The following is a 13,375-nucleotide window of genomic DNA, read 5'->3' on the forward strand; positions in this document are numbered from 1 at the left end:
AACCCCTCATGGTACAGACACTAGAAGACCTCGGATCTCCTCTGAGCAGTGGAGCCTCCGGCATACGGATACAGATGGAGCAGAGTAGCGCTGTGCAGCATCGTGTAACCTGCAGTCCTATGCAAATCCACACATCAGGTTTAGAATCAGCTTTAAGACATGTGACAAACTCACTCAGCCCTACTCCATGTAACACACTCAGCTCTACTAAATGTGACACACCCAGCTGTACTACATGTAAGACACTCACTTCTGCTACAAGTGACACAATCAGCTCTACTAAATGTGACACTCAGCTCTACTACATGTAACACACTCACTACTGCTACAAGTGACACACTCAGCTGTACTACATGTAACACACTCACTACTGCTACAAGTGACACACTCAGCTCTACTACATGTAACACTCAGCACTACTACGTGTAACACATTCAGCTCTACAATGACACAATCTTCCCTGCTACAAGTGACACATTCAATTCTAATACAACTGACACACTCAGCTCTCTTACATGTGACATACTCAGTCTTGCTACATGTAACAAACTCAGCACTGCTACATGCAACAAACTCAGCACTGAGATATGTAACAAACTCAGCTCTACTGCATGTGACACACTCAGTGTTGCTAAAAGTGACACACTCCGGTCTCTTACATGTGACATACTCAGTCTTGCTACATGTAACAAACTCAGCTCTGCTACATGCAACACACAGTTACCAGAGTCTTTGCAGCTTAGTGGAGATGCATTACTCAGATAGGATTAACCCTTTAATTCCATGCGGATTGCTTTTAGTTCTAACAATTGTACCCAGATCATGCTATATCTGATGCATATGCCCATCCTGTGACCCCTCTCCTGGCACTGCCATACCTGGTGCCCTGTAAGATGCCCCTCATTACCTGCCAGGGATGTGCCCAGGTGACAGCTGATCAGCAGTGCCAGCAGGAGCGGAGCCGCTGAGATCCGGACACAGGTCATGGTTCGTGGCTTTCTCCCCGCATACAGCCCGGTGCTCAGGGGTGCGGGCAGCGATGCCAATGGGTGCAGTGCACAGTCCACTACTTTACGTACAAATCCACTTCCAAGTAGTTTCCAAGCGGCCGGGCCACAAGTAGAGTCCCGGGTGAGAGGGGCAGCTAGCCGGGCATGTGCAGCCTCCCCCTGCCGCTGCCACAATGCCAAGGTGTCCCACTAGCAGCAGCACTAGCGGTGGGGCCCTGCAGGGGGGAGCCAGACAGCCCACACTCACAGCAAGCACAGTGCAGCTTAAAGGGGTTGTCTTCTCCAGTACTTTATCTGTTAATATCCGAATGATGCCTTTAACATCATCCCTTAAGGCACCTGGTGATCCTCTGCGGTCTTGAAACCTTCTATTATAAACTGTGGTGAGCCTGGATCCCTCTACTGTTTACCTCCCTGAGTAGGTGGAGTGTGAACATGGCTCAGTCTGCCCATAGGGCTCACTCCTCCTCCCATGTGAGTGCCATGTTCCTGGGAACTGATTGAGGAGTCCAAGCATGGCCCCTAAACATGCTCCTCCTTGCAGATGAATATCTAGGAGCAGGATCTCCCCTGACTCTTCATGGGGGCACATTTTTAATAATTATAATTATTTATTTATATAGTGCACACAGATTATGCAGCACTGCAGAGCTTGCCACATCGGCCCCTGTCCCCAATGGAGCTCACAATCTAATCAACCAGTATGATTTAGAGCAGTGGTGGCGGATCTATGGCACAGGTGCCAGATGTGGCACTCAGAGCCCTTTCTATGGGCACTCAGGCTATCACCCCAGGACAGAGTTCACCAAACACTGAATCTTCCTGCAGTCCCAGGCAAATTAAGGGATGCTGCTCTCCGTGCTATTCGACACATTGTTGGCTGTTTGGAACTGCAGGAAAAGTGAGAAGGTATTGACAGAACTGTATTGTCTTTGGAGATCATCCTGCTAGACCCGATCATTGTTCCTTAACATGCAGACCCTGGAGAGAAGCTACAATGATAATCTAAATTTACCCTCCTTCTTTTAACTGGTGGCCTCAGACCGCCTATGCAACTGAAAGATGTGAAAGAACAGGTAGCAATAAGTTACTGCTTAAAATTTCCTGCTGACACTTCACGGAAAATATGTGGATTTCGGTTGTAGTTTGGGCACCTGGTCTCTAAAAGGTTCGCCATCACTGATTTAGAGTGTGGGAGGAAACCTGAGGACCCAGAGGAAACCCACGCAAACACTGAGAGAACATACAAACTCTTTGCAGATGTTGACCCAGGAACTTGAAGCCATGTCCCCAGCGCTACAAGGTTGTAATGCTAACCACTAAGCCACAGTGATGCATAGGCTGGCACTAAGTGCACCATTGTATGAATTTCCCCTGACAGATTTATCAGGAGCTGCGCTGGTGGGGCAGTTCTATGTCAGCCCTGAAAAGGTGCAGGCTATAGGCAATACGCGGGGCTCCTGCGCTCCCATTCACGTCCACTTGGCATAGAGGTGGCGTTAGTGGGTAAAAAGGGGTCAGTTTCATTGCTTGAACGCCAGGTAACAGTAGTACAAGTCCTGATATGTTTGTTCTGGCTGCTATTTGATGAGTGGAGAAGGTGGACGTCAAGTTGACATGGAGAACCCAAATCACACACCTCTTCCCCGTTCCAACAACCACAAAACTTCTGCTTATAATCATTGGGGCCACTTATTTTACAACTTTTTCCTGTTACACCTACAGTTTAGTCACCCATCTCAACTAAAGAGGTAACAGAACATTTTACATGCTTTAAACGCTATCCCTTCTGATCACGGCATGCACATGCACTCTCCGCTCGGCCCCTTTTATTTCTGCACTGTGACCGAGGCAATAGGTTTATCTGCAGGAATAAGTAAAAGATCATTTGTTCTTTGAGTATAAAAAATCTGCAGTGAACGTAGGCAAATCCGATATTCTAAGGCCACCAGTGAGTTCGATCCGAGAAAACATCCCTGTGCGCTTGAGGGATTTCCCCCTACTGAACCTGGTATCACTGGACTGAACCGACATACTGGGGGACATTTACTATGGCGTTTCCGCCAGTTTTGTGGCGCTCTCACCACATGTTCTGCTCTCAGACCTATTTATTAGCTGGCGGCGCCAGAAAAAATGCCTTTTTCCGTCTGCTCCGACTCCAAAAAGGGGCGTGGCTTTGGCGGAGTGGAAACTCAGACACAATTAATATGTGTCGCAGCCCTTTTTGGGCGCTGTAAACTGGCGGAAAGTAGACCAAAAGAAAACTGGTCTAGCAGGGACTGTTGGACACATTTCTGGTGCTCGGGACAAAGCCAATACAGACACCGACACTTTAAGTAAATGTCCCCCACTGACTTCAGTCCACTGATACCAGGTTCGGTCAGTGAAATCCACATCAAATCCTTTCCTAGTGAAATAAACCTGCTCCCAGCATGCAGCATGTGATCCTTCCTTTAATGTTTGCATGCAGATCCAGTGCGTACAGGATAATTGCTGATCATACACGGCTGCGCTCGGCGAGGCTCTCCGAGGACGCATCAGTCTATAGGGAGAGCTCACTGTAACTACTATGCAAGCGCCAGTCACAGCCACACTGCAAGCACACTGTGTATTCTCTGTCCTCACCGCCAAGGGATTTCCACAGCTCATCTATTCATACAAGTATATCTTCTTCAGAGTCTCCCTCTCTGCAGAAACACAAGGTAGTAAAACCTTCCTCAGCTGCACATGACAGTTGTACAAGAAGAGGCAGCCCCAAAAAATAGTCATTGTGGATGTAATATAAAAAGCATAATTACAATTTTTAATGTTTGAAAGCAAAAGAGAAAAATACCCCTGGAGATAAAGTGACCTTCCTCTTAATTTAATTGAGGGCGCTTTCACACGAAGGGTTGTGTTGCTTTTTTTATGTGTTTTTTTTACGCAATCCAAAGCCTTCAGCCTTGATCACATGCTAAGGCTACATTGCGTTTCCACTGCATTTACTAAGACACAATGTAACCTCAGCGTGTGATCAAGGCTCAAGCCAGTGGAATGCGTCAAAAACGCATCAAAAAAACCGATGCAACACATCGGGTGAATGCGCCCTTAGTGGCATTAATTGATGGGTCTACTCTTTTTTGGAGATTTAATCATCAGGATTGTACATGTATGATGTAAAATAGACACCTGAAAAATACAATAGGGGAGACTTATCAGTGTCTGAGGTAAAACTGTTCTGGTTGCCCATGAAAACCAATCAGAACTCAGCTGTAATCTTCTAAACAGCTGTGGGAAAATAAAAGCTGAGCTCTGATTGGTTTCCATGGGCAACTAGAACAGTTCTGCTTTCAGACACTTCTGACAGGCCAACTTTTTAGTTTAAAGGGAACATGTTACCGGTTTATATCCCACTAAACTGCAAGGTAGTATATACAATGTCCTTTCTAGTATTCCCTCTCTTATGTGAGATCTCACCCGTTTTCTTGTAAAAAAAAAAGTCAAGCAAATATGACTCTTCTCACCTCATTTTTACATGAGATGAGTCAAGCTTAGTGGCTGCAGGAGGAGAGTCACTTCAGAATGTTTGGTTCTATAGTAGCTAGGAAAACTTTTTGTGTTATATTCAAGATAAGACTCTCATCTTTCACATCACATCAGGCTTATAATTCTGTGAGCTGCATACAGTAGCTGGACACATGGGCAGGAACTGGATCTTTAAAAACTATGGCCCGGATTTTTTAAAGCCCCTGTGCCAGTTTTCTGTCGGACTTTCTAGTGCAAATAGCTTGGACATGTATTTAAGAAGTGGCAGCGCCTCGGATGTGTCTTGGCTGCATTATACCTGACACAACACAAATTTCTGCAACCACTAAACTTGACTCATCTCATGTGAAAATGAGATAGTTTGCCCGACTTTGGGGGGAGATTTTTTATAGGTAAATGGATAAATAATTCACATAAAAGAGTGAATTCTAGAAAGGACATTTGTGTCCTATCTGACGTGGCTGGTAGTTTAGTGTAACAAAACCTGGTGACAGGTTGCTTTTGAGCCCCTCACATGTTCCTCTTCTAAAAGCAGTGGCGTTACTGTCCCTTTTAACAGCATGTGTGACATTGTCACTAAGAAGCGCACACACAGCAAACACATTGCTAAGTGCATGACTGGTATTGATTTGTAAATTATACTCATAACTGCCCCGACCTACCGCCTTTATGCCAGGAATCAATACTTGCTTTATGTTGGCGTTCAACTTGATGCCTCTCTAGCCTTTGTACTCAGTTGTTTTTATGTCACCATGTCCCTAACAGCTTCTAATTGACTGAGCTGTATCTATATACATTACAACTGCTAGGACTCAGCTATAAGTGACTGATCCATCCAGGTCTTAACAATACTGCTGGCGTTTAGCTTGAAAGGGACGCAATTTCCTTAAGGCATCGGAGTGCTTTCTTCTATGCCATCGCCTCTTTACAAGCTGTGTATTTTAAGGAAAGTAAATGGATGTCTAGAGAAGTGGCAGGGGGCTACGTGCTTGTGGCGGGGGAAGTGACTGCTGCCTCTGTTTGCCTGGATGTGCGTGTCTGCCACAAATTTACTGGAGATCTTCAGATCGCTGTCTGGATAACGCAATGTCTGAAGGAGTTTACCTAGTGCCGTCCGCTTTCTTTTACTATTCTACCTAGAAAATGTATTGCAGTAACTGTGGATGAAGCAGTGCACACTAGAACGTTACATACACATTTACAGTCTTCAGGGAAGAATTTGGTATTTTTGGGACAACAAACAATGTTGGCCTATCTTCTGAATAGAAGGAATAATAATAATAATCTTTTATTTATATAGGGCACACAGATTATGCAGCGCTGCACAAAGCTTGCCAAATCAGTCCCTGTCCTTATTGGGGCTCACAATCTAATCAACCTACCAGTATGTTTTGAAGTATGAGAGGAAACCGGATGACCTGGAGGAAACCCACGCAGATAGAGAGAACATACAAACTCTTTGTAGATGTTGACTCTGGGACTTGAACCCAGAACTCCAGCACTGCAAAGCTGTAATTCAAACCACTAAGTCACAGTGCAAGGGAGTTGATTACTCTTGGCTCTACCCTTTTCTTTTTCGACTGTATTAGCCTCTTGTGGACACCAATACGGCTGTGGAAGAAGGATTCTGAGTTTCTGCAACCTTCCTCTAATCCTCAGGGTATTAAACACTTGGATGGATTTTTTACATGGATAAATTAGCATCCCTCCCTTCCCTGTTACACTGATGTTGAGTGCTGTGTGTTCCTTAAAGGGGTTGTACGGTCACAGAAAGTAAAAAAAAAACACAGTGGGGCAAAGTTACTTATCCAGTCCTGTCGTGATCCCCGATCTGAACAGTCCAACGAAGATGACGTCCGGCGCGATTCACGTAGCTCGTGCGCCCCAAATCCTGCATCTGTCGCTTCCCCGCTGAAGTCCGCCCGAGTTCACCATCTTCTTCCCGGTGCTTGTAAGTGCATGTCTTGCGACACAATTTGAATTTTAAATCCTGCGTGTAGTCCGAATCCGCCGAAACCCGGCACATGAAAGTGGCGCCAAAAAACACTGTTAAATGCGGCACAATTTGAAAATTGGCGGAAAAACCGATGAAAAATTGGTCCGCGTATCCTTAGTAAATGAGCCCCAGCCTGTCATAATTACTTACTCTATGTGTAAAAGACCGACACTTTTTAGTGTAAGTTTAGTGTCATTGTCGTGGCAAATCATTTTTGACTTCAAGTCCCATGATACTCTGCTGGCATTGGAGCTATTAGCTGTGTGCTTGTACTGTATACCATGCACAGCTATATGCTCCAACGGCTCAATCCGGTCCCACAGATCTCAAGTTAGTGTAAGTGCGTCACACAGGAGGCTGGAGGCTACGAGTGACCCCGGCACACAGAGTTTGGACCACACTTGCACTACTGGCGCTGAACCAACTCTCCCTGTCATTACCCTGGAGATTGGTTTAATGAAAACAAGTACAATCCTTAAAGGGGTTGTCCAAAAGTTATGAAACTTATAAAATAATAATGGGTCACATAAGGTAAGTAGAAAACAACCCATTTTGGAATCTGCAGGGGGTCCTTGTATCATATATCACTATGATGCTCGGAGTCTTTTGCTCTATGGTTGGTCTATAAAACCATTCAGTGCATGGTCTGTACACAGCGCTGAGCACACATTTTACATGTATCCAGTTATACAGCGCTGCACACCTACATAACACACCACAGTACATTCTACCCCATGTATACAGCGCTGCACACCTATATAACACATCATTCTATATATATCCAGCACTGCACACCTATATAACACATCATTGTATATGTATCCAGCGCTGCACACCTGTATAACACACTATTGTATAAGTATCCAGCGCTGCACACCTATATAACACATCATTGTATATGTATCCAGCGCTGCACACCTATATAACACACCATTGTATATGTATCCAGCACTGCACACCTATATAACACATCATTGTATATGTATCCAGCGCTGCACACCTATATAACACATCATTGTATATGTATCCAGCGCTGCACACCTATATAACACATCATTGTCCTATATAACACATCACACCTATATAACACATCATTGTATATGTATCCAGCGCTGCACACCTATATAACACATCATTGTATATGTATCCAGCGCTGCACACCTATATAACACATCATTGTATATGTATCCAGCCCTGCACACCTATATAACACATCATTGTATATGTATCCAGCACTGCACACCTATATAACACATCATTGTATATGCATCCATCGTTGCACACCTATATAACACATCATTGTATATGTATACAGCACTGCACACCTATATAACACACCATTGTATAAGTATCCAGCACTACACACCTATATAACACATCATTGTATATGCATCCATCGTTGCACACCTATATAACACATCATTGTATATGCATCCATCGCTGCACACCTATATAACACACCATTGTACATGTATCCAGCACTGCACACCTATATAACACATCATTGTATATGCATCCATCGTTGCACACCTATATAACACATCATTGTATATGCATCCATCGCTGCACACCTATATAACACATCATTGTATATATATCCAGTGCTGCACACCTATATAACACATCATTGTATATATATCCAGCGCTGCACACCTATATAACACATAATTCTATATGTATCCAGCGCTGCACACCTATATAACACACCATTGTATAAGTATCCAGCACTGTACACCTATATAACACATCATTGTATATGCATCCATCGCTGCACACCTATATAACACATCATTATATATGTATCCAGCGCTGCACACCTATATAACACACCATTGTATATGTATCCAGCGCTGCACACCTATATAACACATCATTGTATATGTATCCAGCACTGCACACCTATATAACACATCATTGTATATGTATCCAGCGCTGCACACCTATATAACACATCATTGTATATGTATCCAGCGCTGCACACCTATATAACACATCAATGTACATGTATACTGTGCTGCACACCTATATAACACATTATTCTATATAACACATCATTGTATATGTATCCAGCGCTGCACACCTATATAACACATCAATGTACATGTATACTGTGCTGCACACCTATATAACACATTATTCTATATAACACATCATTGTATATGTATCCAGCGCTGCACACCTATATAACACATCAATGTACATGTATACTGTGCTGCACACCTATATAACACATCATTCTATATAACACATCATTGTATATGTATCCAGTAATTCATCCCTCTCTGTGATGTTGGGGATCGTAGTACCCAGTGCTCGGGGTATCAGATCCCTGCAGCTGATGATTGGGATTATTCTCCTCTTTTCCCTTCTTGTCTGCCAGGGAGGACATGAAAGGTAAAGAGAGAAGGATGGGAAGGAGAGGACAGACATCAGGGTGCTCTGCCTGTGGCTTGTAAACACTAGGTGCAGCTTATCAGACATCACAGTCCTGTCCCTTTTATTGTTTTACTACAAGACCCAGTGATAGTCCTGGCGCCTGGGGGGAGGGTGACTGCCATTACCAGCCACCCAGACTGAACTCTGCCAGCCCCACAGGGGACAGCACTTTACTACTGGGCAGGGAGAACTTTCCTGTGATCTTCCTGTGATGTGATCTGCAGAAGTCTAGCATTACAGCCTGGAAATCCATCTCCAGTACAATGCATGTTACACTGCACAGTACATCCCTGTGTAAGGGCAGCTGCGTGTCCTGTGCTGGCCGCTAGAGGGCGCTGCCTAGCAGTATTCTGTCTATCCAGCAGCCCGTGCTTAACCCTCCAGTGACCAGTGGCTGCTGGAGTCTCTGCCTCACTGGGGTTATGATTTGACACTTTTATATAAATCATGTCACATGGATTAGAGCATAGGACATTATCATCACTTCAAATAAAACATATTTAAGGTGTTCATTTTCTGGAGGGACGCATCCCTCTGTAGCGCATTGCCTCTATTGAACACCCGTCCCGTTGATGCCGCCGATCCAGAATGTCCGATGAGGATTCGGAGCTGACACGATTCCTTGGCCCGATTTCTTGAATGTGTTGCTTCCCCGCTGAGCTCCGCCGCAGTTCACCTTCTTCTTCCCGATGCATGTGAGTGCTGATCTAGCGACACAATTTGAATTTTAAATTCTGCGGTTCGTCCGAATCAGTCGGGTTGTCCGATGGCCACGCCCTCCGATTTGTGTCTCCAGCGCCGATGCGGCAATTCAGGACAAATCGGAAATATTTGTGTAACCCGACGGAACTGCGTCCGACGGACCCTTAGTAAATGTGCCCCATGGGGTTGCCAGCAGCTGAAATTCAGCAATTTACTGTAGCCCTATCCAAATGCAGTGAAAAAAAACCCTGCATGATCTGTGCTGCAAGTATACAATCCACATCATATCAACTATTGCTGCTGATTACATGAAATCTCATCCAATATATGCATTGCTATCTGCTGTGTGTGCTTCCAGTGTGGCCCCAACCTAAATGTCCCTCTTTACAAGATACAAGACTCCCTGGCTGCTTCCTAATTTAACCAAAGTCACCAATATGTACATTACTCCATGCAGGGGTGTAACTTGAGGGGGTGCATAGGGTTCAGTCACAACTAGGCACTGGAGTCTTAGGGGCCCATAAGGTGTCCCTTTCCCATATGACAGTGCCCAAACTACAAGCAAAAGCCACATATTTTTCACAAAGTGCCAAATGCCAATTTAAAGTAACTTTAAACGTGTTGGCGCCCTGAGGACACCAATATAGGAGAAAGAAGGAGAAATTCAGATTTTTATTGTAGTTTCCCTCTAAAGTCCCTTTAACAGGATGAATCACGGGTCCGGAGAAGAGGCTACAATGATAATCGAGCATGGTCCTCATCTCCTTGATTAAGGTCTTCACTCCTGAATGGTAACCTTTGTGCTGGGTGATGGCCTGGGTGCCCAAAGAGAGGGCTCCGAGTGGCACCTCTGGCACCCGTGCCATAGGTTCGCCACCACTGCCATATGAGAAGAGTAGTAATATAAGATGTACACTGTAGTCTGGGGCCTGGCACAGACTTTTCTCTGGGGCTCATCAGCTTCAAGTTACGCCAATGACTGCATGATATTTTTAATTTTAGATGATAAAAGTTTGACATTCACATGAGATTATTTTAGTTTTCGATGGTAACTTCATAAGAAAGTGTACTGTTTGCATTGGAAGTCATACAAGGAGGATCACTTATACTTATCTCCTGAAACAAAAAGTCATTCACAGAATTTGTTGTGCATCTGATTCTTAAGTATAACCTGGAGTGAATTTGTGCCTAAATTTGTAAATTTTTGTAGTCACACATTATCAGTTTGATGTAAATATATCAAAGTGAAAAGTAGGTTGACAAAAAAAAAAATGCGTAAATTTTAGTGTAAATCGGCAGTGTAGACAATTGTGAGACATTTAAATGCCAGAAAACTGACCTTCCTGCAATGATTTATTCCCCCCGAGTACTTATTGTAATTGACCTTTGCCACTAATGTATAGTAACTACAGACATTCCCCTACTTAAGAACACCCGACTTACAGACGACCCATAGTTACAAACGGACCTCTGGTAATTGTTCATTTAGTGTACTTTAGTCCCAGGCTACAATAAATAGCTATAAACTTATTAAATGTGTCTGTAATCAAGATTTATGGTTAATCCTGATTCTTATGACAACCCAACATTTTTAAAATCCAATTGTCACAGAGACCCAAAAAAAATTTGGTTGGGGTTACAATAATAAAATATACAGTTCCGACTTACATACAAATTCAACTTAAGAACAAACCTACATACTCTATCTTGTACGTAACCCGGGTCATGCTTGTATATCTCTGCAAAAATATGTATCACATATAAAGCACCTGTAAAGGATACCCTACTCTGTGTGTAAAAGTCATGATATTGGGAGGATACATTGTAGAGGCTTCCATGAATAGATGTTTTGTTACATGATACAATGTGACAATCTCTCCAGACCAATTAGATTGGGTAATAACCTCCGGGTGTTTAATGAAAACATTGCATTTGTGCAGCAGTACGGGCACAGACAGGGCACAAACACAGCGCAGAAGGACAGACACAGAACCATCCCAAGGTTCAGACAAGGTGAATGGCAGATAGTCTCTATTTCACTATTTGCTCTTATTGCAGCACTTGGGAAGCCGCTTTCATGTGTCTCTATTGTTGGAGAAATGGCTATAATTTTGTGTCTGGTGACTGTAGAAACAACATTTGACAGTAAAAACATTCATTTTCTACAATGACAAGAAGAGCTGTGAAAGATTGAAATATTCCGATCACAAAATGCAGCTCAATATTTTAGTTTTTTTTTTTTTTACTAAGATCTAAGATTTTTATTTTTATTCCTTTTGAAATCAAGAAGCCAATTCTGAGACATTGAGAAGTGTTTCAGTTCTGATCCAACACATTCACTCAGGGGAGAGCTCCAGATAGCACAGGCACCTGGTTATACAGGTGATGATATTGTACGTGGGTTGCCTCCTTTCATGACAGGTTAAACGATCAGTGTCCCAGTGTTATGTCAAAAATGTATCTGCATAAGTCTGTTTTCTACCCTTTACTTCTACTATGCAAATTCCCATACAACTTTTTATATATTCTGCCTCTCACCTGACTTTTATACACCCCCCACCCCCCGCCCTTGACTTTTTAATACCCTAACTCAACGTTTTTTACTTTTCTACCTCTCACATTTCCAAAAATGGTTAAGCCTTAGGCCATATTCACGTGGCACATGTGCAGTTGTGCCCAAATGCTCACCTCCTCAGTGACACCCGTAAAGTGTCACAAATGGTGGCCCGTCAGTATATAAAGAGCTTGAATGCCGAACCCAGATTTCTTGCGGTTCAGGTCCGCTCATCACTAGTCATGGGATTAGTATATACTGTACATTATAATTTCATCTTGTAATACTGCATCTTATACTAGTGTCATAGAAGAAATTTCAGTTTTGTACTTCAGAATTTTACCCTCCATCGCTCTAAAATTCATGTAGGAAGTAAGTGCCTGTGAGAAAAAGAGTTAGAAGAAAATTACCGCAATATAATCACACATCAATATTCATTGATAAGGGAAGAAAAAATCTTCAAAAGTGACATTGTTTCAGATGATTTGGTGTCTGGCTGATCATTCACAAGGGACACAATCAATGTCTTTTAATAGTTGCACAATTTATAAGATAGATCATTGATTTATCCATTGTGAGAACATCTACATGATTTAACCCCTTAACGACCTGGCCCTTTTTTGTTTTTTCAATTCTATTTTTCACTCCCCACCTTCAAAAATCTATAACTGTTGTATTTTTACACATAAAGAGCTCCGTGATGGCTTGTTTTCTGCGTAACAAATTACACTTCATGGTGACGTTATTGAATATTCCATGCCGTGTACTGGGAAGTAGGAAAAAAGTTCCAAATGCAGTGAAAAAACGCATTTGCATTGTATTCTTGTGGCCTTGGATTTTACGGCTTTCACTGTGTGCCTCAAATTAAATGTCTATTTTATTATTTGGGTTGGTGCGATCACAGGGATAACAAAATTGTATAGGTTTCATAATGTTTTCACACATATACAAAAATTAAAACCTGTACAAAATTTTTTTAGGGGATTTTGGATTCTTCTGGTTCTAATAACTTTTTCATACTTCGGTGAACTGATCTGTAGGAGGTGTCATTTTGTGCAACTTTCGATGATGTTTTCACTGCTACCATTTTTAGGACTGTAAAACCTTTGATCACTTCTTATTGAATTTTTTTTATTTTCAAAATGGCAAAAA

Source organism: Engystomops pustulosus, chromosome 11, assembly GCF_040894005.1.
Source record: "Engystomops pustulosus chromosome 11, aEngPut4.maternal, whole genome shotgun sequence".
Taxonomy (NCBI): domain Eukaryota; kingdom Metazoa; phylum Chordata; class Amphibia; order Anura; family Leptodactylidae; genus Engystomops; species Engystomops pustulosus.